This window comes from Pipistrellus kuhlii, unplaced genomic scaffold (assembly GCF_014108245.1).
Source record: "Pipistrellus kuhlii isolate mPipKuh1 unplaced genomic scaffold, mPipKuh1.p scaffold_m20_p_1, whole genome shotgun sequence".
NCBI lineage: Eukaryota > Metazoa > Chordata > Mammalia > Chiroptera > Vespertilionidae > Pipistrellus > Pipistrellus kuhlii.
The window spans coordinates 47437640-47446428 of NW_023425404.1; the positions used below are offsets into that span (position 1 = coordinate 47437640).

General features: G+C 39.7%; 1 pseudogene; it reads right to left on the reverse strand.

The window, feature by feature from the left end:
• Positions 1-7961: 7961 nt before the first annotated feature.
• LOC118721770 lies at positions 7962-8443 on the reverse strand (annotated as a pseudogene).
• Positions 8444-8789: the final 346 nt, after the last annotated feature.

Sequence of the window (8789 nt, forward strand, 5' to 3'; positions counted from 1 at the left end):
TTGCTTATGGATCAGCCCCATTCAAAACAAAACAAAACAAAACAAAACAAAACAAAACAAAAATACCTACAGCCTAATGAGCAGCTTTTGATTTAGAGTGAGTCCCTTATTTGTAAATTAGATTTGGCCCAGCCTTACTCCTTAAAGTGTGGTCGATGGGCTGGCAGCATCAGCATCACCTGAGAGCTTATAGAATCTCTGAACTCAGTGCAGAGCCTCTTAATCGGAATCTGCCCTTTAATAGCATCTCCAGGAGGCACAGGAAAGGAAATCAGTTAGTAGGTATGTTTTTACACTCAAACAATAGGGTTCAAAGTTTATTTAACCCATGATGATTTGAGTCATTACGGTGCAAACTTAGGCATAAATTTATATTGTGTTTTCTATGCTTGGACATATTCTTAGGTGCAACTAGTTTCTGGGAAGGTGTCACGAATTTTGCTGAGTTGAGGATGGGCATCAGGCACATAGAGGAAAAAGCATAGGCTTTGCAGTCAGATGTGGATTCAGATTTAACTTTCCTCTCAGAACATGTCTCCTTCTTTATAAAATAGGACCATTAAACATGATGAGATTCACTACCAAATATGTTTGTGAACTTCAAAAAGGTAGACAATGCAGAGCATCTAGAAAAGGGCCTGGCATTATTGAGAGTATTCCCCTCCAAAAGCGAAAGCAAAATTAATTTCTACTCCATGTAAGTAATTTGTCAAACCTTCAGTGCATTCTTCAGCCTCTCTGAAACTTAGCTTTCACTCTGTTTAGTGACAATCAGGGACTAGATGATCCCCAAAATTATTCCCAGGGGGCACAGCTGTTAAATGCCCCACTGTGTGCAAGCAGAGTGCACACAGGAGTGGCTGCTGGCTCTCCACCCACTCCGTCCCACCCTTGTGCTTCTCAAGCCTCTACACTCCCTCTTTTAATTCCCTGCCCCCTGTCTCAGACACTGAGGCCTGGCAGCCTAGAGGAGTTCTGGTACTACTCCTTAAGGACCCAATTCTGCCAGGCAATTCCATAGCAGTGAGTAGTACTAACACCTTCAGGACCCCAGATCTGCAGACCAGGCTGCTAATATAGTGAACCTGAGTGGGCCACACCCCTTTCCCGAGACATTATAATCCTACTGAGACAAGGTAGGGAGCACAGGGCTTAACGTTGCACAACTAGGTGCCAGCAACAAAACCCTCTTCATACCACAACAGAAGCATGAAGCCTTTTAGTCCCAGGGCTCAATGTTATGGGGAGTGTTGAGGTAACTTGCAAACGATCAAATGATGAGGTTAAAAATATACTGTGTTAGCACAAGTTCCACTTGGTGTAGTTGGCTAGGCAGGTTTTTTTTTTTCTTTTTTCTTTTTTCCTGGCTGGGATTTCTCAAAACAAGAGAGGGTGCTTGCTCTGTGGTTGGGAGCTGCTGAGGGGAGCAATGCCAAGGTGGTGGATCTGGGTTCTGTCTTTCCTGCTGACATAGAGGTTTCACCTGAGCTGCTGCATTTTTTAAATCTCTTTTGAGGCACAAAAGCAAAACAAAAGCAAAACGCAAAGAAAACAAAACTGTTAGTTTCTTGAATCAAGATTTGCTCCTTCTGAGCCTCTTCTCTGAGCTTTGCTTTGCCCTTGCCCGCTTTTGCCCCACGCCTCTTTTTATTCCTCCTCTTCCACCCTCCAAGATTTCCTGTTCCTTTGAACTATGTTCTCATTCTTTTTAAAAACATATTTTTATTATTTCAGAGAGAAAGGAAGAGGGAAAGAGAGATAGAAACATCAATTATGAGAGAGAGAGTCATCAATTGTCTGCCACACTGGGGATCAAGCCCGAAACCCTAGGCATGTGCCCTGATGGGGAATAGAACCCTGGCCTCCTGGTTCATAGGTTCTCACTTAACCACTGAGCCACAGCAGACAGGCGGCGTTCTCATTCTTAAAACCAGTTCATTGGTGGGGAACCGTCATGCGGTAGCAGAGTAGAACGGTTCTCTAGTGCCAAGAAGGCTATTATTGCTTTGTACACCTCCACCTGAAATATGTGATTTCAACTTCCTGTCAGTGCTCTGAACTTTGAAGAAACCGTGGATCAGTCTGTCAATAAGTATTATTTACCAAGCATTTACTCTGCTTCGAGGAGAGCTTCTCAAACACCAACACAAGTATCTCTAACATCAGAGGAGTGTGGATTCAGACCCCAGGAAGAACTGGGCACAGGTTTGGGGGAGGGGCCTCAGCATCACCTGTGAGGTCTGCTGCAAAGATGAAATTTTATTCAAATCAGGTTTTTACCTTAGAAAATAGTGTGAATTTTATACCCTACTCTTTAAAATATCTGTTTGTGTTCATGTAAAACATTTGGATTATTTACCATGGAATAAAGCCAACGTCCTGGAAAATTTTTTCTGTTTATTTAAGACTTTTTCTTTTTTTTTTTTAAGCGCGGTTCAGGTTCACAGAAAAATAAAGAGGAAGGAAAGGAGATTTACCATATACTCCTTACCCCTATACATGCATAGCCTGCCTTATTATCAATATCCCCCACCAAGGTGGTGCATTTGCTGTAATTGATGAACCTACATTGACTCATCATAATCACCCAAGGTTCATGTACATTAGGGTTTACTCTTGTACATTCTGTGGGTTTGGAAATATATCTAATGATAGGTAGTTATCATTATGTTATCATACAAAGTAGTTTCACTGTCTTAAATATCCTCTGCAGTCTGCCAGTTCTTATACCTCATTAGCAACCACTGATTTTTATGTTGTTTCCATAGATTAGCTTTTTTTTAGACTGTCACATAGTTGGAATCATATAGTATGTGGTCTTTTCAGATTGACTTCTTGTACTTAGTAATATGCATTTAAGTTTTCTCCATGTCTTCTCATGGCTTAATAGCTCATTTTTTCTTAGCACTGAATAACATTCCAGTGTCTGATGTACCACAGTTGATTTATCCATTCACCTACTGAAGATTGTCTCATTTCCAAGTTTTGGCAATTATGAATATAGTTGCTATAAACACTCGTTTGCAGGTTTTTATGTAGATGTAAGTTTTTACTTCTTTGGGTAAATAACAGAAGTGCAGTTGTTGGGTGGCATGCTAAACGTCTGTTTAATTTTGTAAGAAACTGCCAATTGTCTTCCAAAGTGGCTGTATCATTTTGCATTCCCACCAGCAATGAAAATATTGCTCAATATCTTCACCAGCATTTAGTGTTATCAGTGTTCTGGATTTTGGCCATTTTAATAGGTCTGTACAGTATCTCATTTTAATTTGCATTTTTTCAATAACATATGATGTGGAACAACTTTTTTTATGTTTGTTTATTATCAGTGTCTCCTTTTTGGTGAGGTAGGTATCTGTAAGATCTTGGCTCATTTTTTAATCAGATTGTTTTGTTGTTGTTGAGTTTTAAGAGTTCTTTGTATTTTTTGGATAACAGTCCTTTAGCATATAAATTTTTTTTTGCAAATATTTTTCCCCACTCTGATTTATCATTTTATTTTCTTGACAGTGTCTTTTGCAGAGGAGAAGTTTTTTTAATTTTAATAAAGTCTGGGTTATCCAACTTTCCCTTAGAAATTGTGCTTTTGCTGTCATAACTAAAAAGCCATTATCGTATCCAAGTTCATCTAGGTTTTCTCCTATGTTATTATCTAGTAGGAATCTTAGTTTTGTATTTTATATTATGTCTATGTTTCATTTTGAATTATTTTTGTAAAGTTAATTTTATTTATTTCTAGATTCTTTTTTTTTTTTGCATGTGGGTGGGCAGTTGTTAAAGCACCATTTGTTCAAAAGATTATCTTTGCTTTATTATGTTGTCTTTGCTCTTTTGTCAAAGGACGATTGACTACTAGTATATTTATGTAGGTCTATTTCTGGGCTCTTTATTGTTCCATTGATCTTTGTGTCAAGTCTTTGCCAAAACCACAGTGTTTTGATTACTATAACTTTATAGTAAGTCTTGAAGGCCAGTAGTGTCAGTCCTCCAATTTTGTTCTTTTTCTTCAATATTGCATTGGCTATTCTGGGTACTTTGCCTCTCCACAGAAACTTTTGGCTTGGTTGGGCTCCTGGAGGAAAAACTCACAAATAAATGGGTCCTCCTGCAATTTTTAACTCTCAGCCTTATCTACACTGAGCCTCCTCCAATTCATCATTTATTTTTGAGAGAGAGAGAGAGGGAGAGAGAGAGAGAGAGAAGAGGAAGGAAAGAGAGAGAGAAACATTGATTAGTTGTTCCACTTATTTATGTATTCATTGGTTCATTGTTGTATGTACCTTGGCCAGGGATCGACCCTCTAACCAACTGAGCCATCTGGCCAATTTATCATTTACAATTCAGGAATTCCTTTCTGGGCACACGTTCCCCCAGTAGTTTCTGAGTCTCTGTCCCAACAAGCTATGACTCCCTGTATTTACCTGTCTCTCCATTTTTGGAGGCAGTGGTTTGCCCTGTGACCTCTCTCTCTTATATATCCAAGAAGAGTTGTTGATTATTTAGTCTGTTCACCTTGTTATTTGTTGTTAGGGTAAAGTGGTAACTTCTAAGTTCTTTACGTGTGAAACTAAAAGCTAGAAGTTCCCTGGAAGATACTTTCTAGATGCTTTGCATTCCCCAAGAAGGCTGTTATAGGCCTCAGCAGTATTCTGGCTCCAGAGAGAGAATATAACCTCAGGAAACACAAGGATAGTGACCATATGGATGTTTGGTGACATCTCAACTTTAGAATATTTTGCCTCATTATCCTCATATATGCACGGCACTTATAGACCCATCTGGGCTGAACTTACTTGAGGGATAAGATCCCCTTCCATTTTTGAGACAAAAACTATTTGTCCTGCCTTGGAAGAGTTACTAATCTGGGGAAAGAAGATTGTCATATGTGAAACAGTGGACAATGTGAAACATTAAATAATACCATGTTTATTTCCCAAAAGGATTTGTGATGATGAATAAGGTCATTTTAAATTGCTTATTAGTAAGTGGTGGATTATGAGTGTTGAAGGGGTTAGGGAAAAAGATAGGTCAGTGCTGACTGGAGAAGTAAGAATCTGGGTGGGTCTGTAGGGAGAGATACATTAGCGCTTGAGCAGAGGTACGAATGGAGCTGAGGTACGAATTTTGCTTTCAGAATTGATTGCTGTAGCAATGGTGGCTGCCACTGAAGAAGGTGGAGGTGTGAGGAGAAAGGCTTCTTATTTTTTCCCAGAAGTCTTGGCCCAAAAGGCAGGGTGGTGCTAGGTCTTTGATGTGGAGTCAGTAGATTTCTTCCCATAGTTTGTACAAGCTCAAGTGTTCCCTGAGTGGGCCATTCACCATAAAAGAAGACTTTTCAAATGATTTGTGGAGAAGCTATATTCCAACCTATTCCACCTCCAGTTAGTCTCACTAAAGCCTCTTTTTCCTGCATTGTTAGCACTTTTTTGACTTTTCTGAAATGATTCTTACTCTTATTTTAGAGAATACCCTCAAAAGCTCAGTCATCCTTCATTTCTTTTATGGGTAAGTTTTGCAAGGTGCCAGAAAAGCTTTGTATTAGTCATTATTCGTAGAAGAAATTACAGAGCCAACATGTATTACTGTCCTTTCTCACCTAAACTATAATCTACTATAGAGAGGACATCACTTCATGGTAGTGGAGTCACTCTCAAGTAATCGCTGTCCACTCTGATTACTTGGAACCAAAGGGTAAGAAAGGATGAGCCAGTATAAAATGGAATAGCCACAGTGATACGAGGCAAACACATAGATGATCTATCTCTCACTGGGTTTTGCAAATAGACCTGCTTCCAAGCAAAATTGTGAAGTAGGTGGCATATGTGTCTGGGGTCTCACTCCCAGGCTTTCCCCCACTAAGCAGCTTTCTTCTACCCACAACTTTCCTTTGTGTCTCTGCCACAAATAATTTTTTTTCATAAAGAATTCATATATATTGGTAAGTTATTATCACACCTTCAAAATCCAGCTTCATGGGATACTTGCATTTTAATTGAAATCTAAATCTTACAGAAGGAAAGGAAGGAGGAGCAAGAAGAGGCCTCAGGACACCTGGGAAAGAAGTCCTGACTAAATACCATACCCAGCATAAGCCAGAGAGAAGGGAGAGTGTTTCTCATTTCAGTACGTGGACTTGGCCATGCTTACTTGGGAAGCCCTGCCAGAGAACACTTCTCCTTTTTAGTGCCTTCCTTAGTATCTAGGCTCTTAGAAGAGGATGCCACAGCTTGAGGCACTTGGGTAACAGAAGGAACCTGGGTATGATGAAAACCAGAGAACACCTCCCTCAGAACAATAAGCAACCATTAAAATGCTCTTCTGCCCAAGTCCTTCACTGTGGTTCCTAGCCACAGGGGCAAGGCTTGTCCAATGTCACATTGACACGAGACCTGAAGGGAAAGGAAAATCCACCTTACCTTCCTCTGCTTGACCATTAACTCTGATGAATGCTGAAAATGACTCTGGCCACTTGCATGTTCAGAGAACTCAGTTAAAAAAAAAGTATTACATTGTGGGGGACTCTCCCAACATCTTGCTTGCATGGGAATGCCTAAGTTGTGACATATTTTTGCTTTTTACATTTGTTTTAATCTCTCCCCTGCTGTATTCTATATTTCCTGCATTATATATAGTGCCTAATACCTTGTCTTGTACATAAAATGAGCATAATAAATATCTGTTGAGTATATGAATAAATGGGTAGGCATTTCATTTTTAGAACCATTCTATTTTTATGAAAGAGCAATTTTTCAAATGAGATAATACAATTCCTGAACAAATTGGACAGGTACTATTGAAGTTTGTGTGGGAAAAGTCTGGGTAAAGTTATATAAAATTTTTTTCTACCTTATGAGATACTGTGATTTTTTTGTTTGAGAGGGAAAAAAGTAATTCTCCACATTGTCTTTAGATTTTCTGCAGGTATGAACATGTTTGATTCTAAGTTATGATGTTGTCAGTGAGAATATTACTGAGGGTTATTGTCCCAGGTAGAGCTAAGTGTTGTTGACAATAATTTTTTTCTACCTTATGAGATACTGTGATTCTGAAAGATATACTATGGATTTGAGGGAGACAGTACAGATGGATTGAAAGGGCCTTTGAGTGACCTGCAAGACATGTGGGTGCCTAAGCAGTCATGGACCAAAATTCATTCTCCCCGACACACCCATTGACCTGGCTCCTCACCCCAACTCACTGCTTATTGCTGTATGATAGAAAAAGAATAGGGTTTTTACAGAAAATGCAGAGAAAGAGAACAAGTAAAAAGATTGAAAAATGTGGAACAGAGAATTGCAAATGCAACAGGCCCTTAATGGTTGCTTGCTGACTAGAAAGAATTGAGGGCAAGAGCTGGGACTTCATAAAAAAGAATGGGATGCAAGAAGACAAATGAAATGGACACATAGTGGCTAAAGAGGCTGGAGACCGGGCATAGTTTAGCAAGACACAGAGAATACCCAGAAAGGGTATGTGGGGCAGCACAGAGAAAAGGGCCAGAACTGACTACTGCCACCAGTGACAGATGGGGACTACTTGAAAATGTACAAGTGTAGATTTAATCAGCAAAGAGCAACACTGTAAAGTGAAGTCACTGAGTTGGGAAGTCCAACATGAGGGGAAATGACATGACACATGTCCTAGCGAGCCATTCTAAACAGCAAGAAGACTATGCATAATATTAAGCAAGACACTATCCAAAGGAACTTTTATTTATTTATTTTCATTTTAAGTTTTTTTTAAAAAAAACAAACATATTTTATTGATTTTTCACAGAGAGGAAGGGAGAGAGATAGAGAGCCAGAAACGTCTATGAGAGAAAAACATCAACCAGCTGCCTCTTGCACACCCCCCACCGGGGATGTGCCCACAACCAGTGCACATGCCCCTGATCAGAATCGAACCTGGGACCCTTCAGTCCGCAGACCGATGTTCCACCACTGAGCCAAACCGGGTTCGGCCATTTTAAATTTTTAATGGAAGTTGTATATAAGATTACTTTACTTCTGCATCTTCTCAATTATTTCTTCCTTGTATTTTCCCCTTTTCCTTTCCTACTTGGTAAGATTTGGCTTTACTTTCAAGGACCTTTTTGTGGTCTTTGTCCAGTTTTAGTCTGTGATAACCACCTTGCTGGGGTGAATGCCCACATGAACTGTTGTACCATTAGCTTTCTCCCGTTGCACTCATTCAATGTAGATGACGTATTTCTTCCTGTAAACCTGGACTACTTTGCCAATTTGCTGCCCTTTGTAATGTCCTTGAATAACCTGAACTGCATCATCCTTTTGGATGGGCATGGACCGAACATTGTATTTCTGTCTAAGCTCTTTGGAAAGAGGAGACGACATAATCTACCTTTGAATGTGGGAAGGTGCATTGAAATACCTTTTACAGTTCTTGCTCCAGTCAGAAGTTACAAAGGGATTGAACTTCATTTTGACCGCTGGCACTCTTACGATGGCCACAGAGGAAAGAGACCCACACACTCCAAAGGAACTTTTAAAATAATGTTTAAAAACTGTATCCCATAAATGTATTATCTCATTTAAAAATCCATGTTATAATCTTTATTCACTATCTTTTTCCATTTCAGAATAGTATACATTTTTAAGCATTACATAAGAGATTGAGAATTTGGGTTTTAGACTCATTTAGCTCTAGACCACATGTGTCAAACACAAGGCCCGCGGGCCAAATCCGTCCCACCAGGCCTTGCAATGTGGCCCGCACCGCGCTGTCATCACTGCACTCCGCTGCGTTTCCATCACAATGACAGTTTATGACTG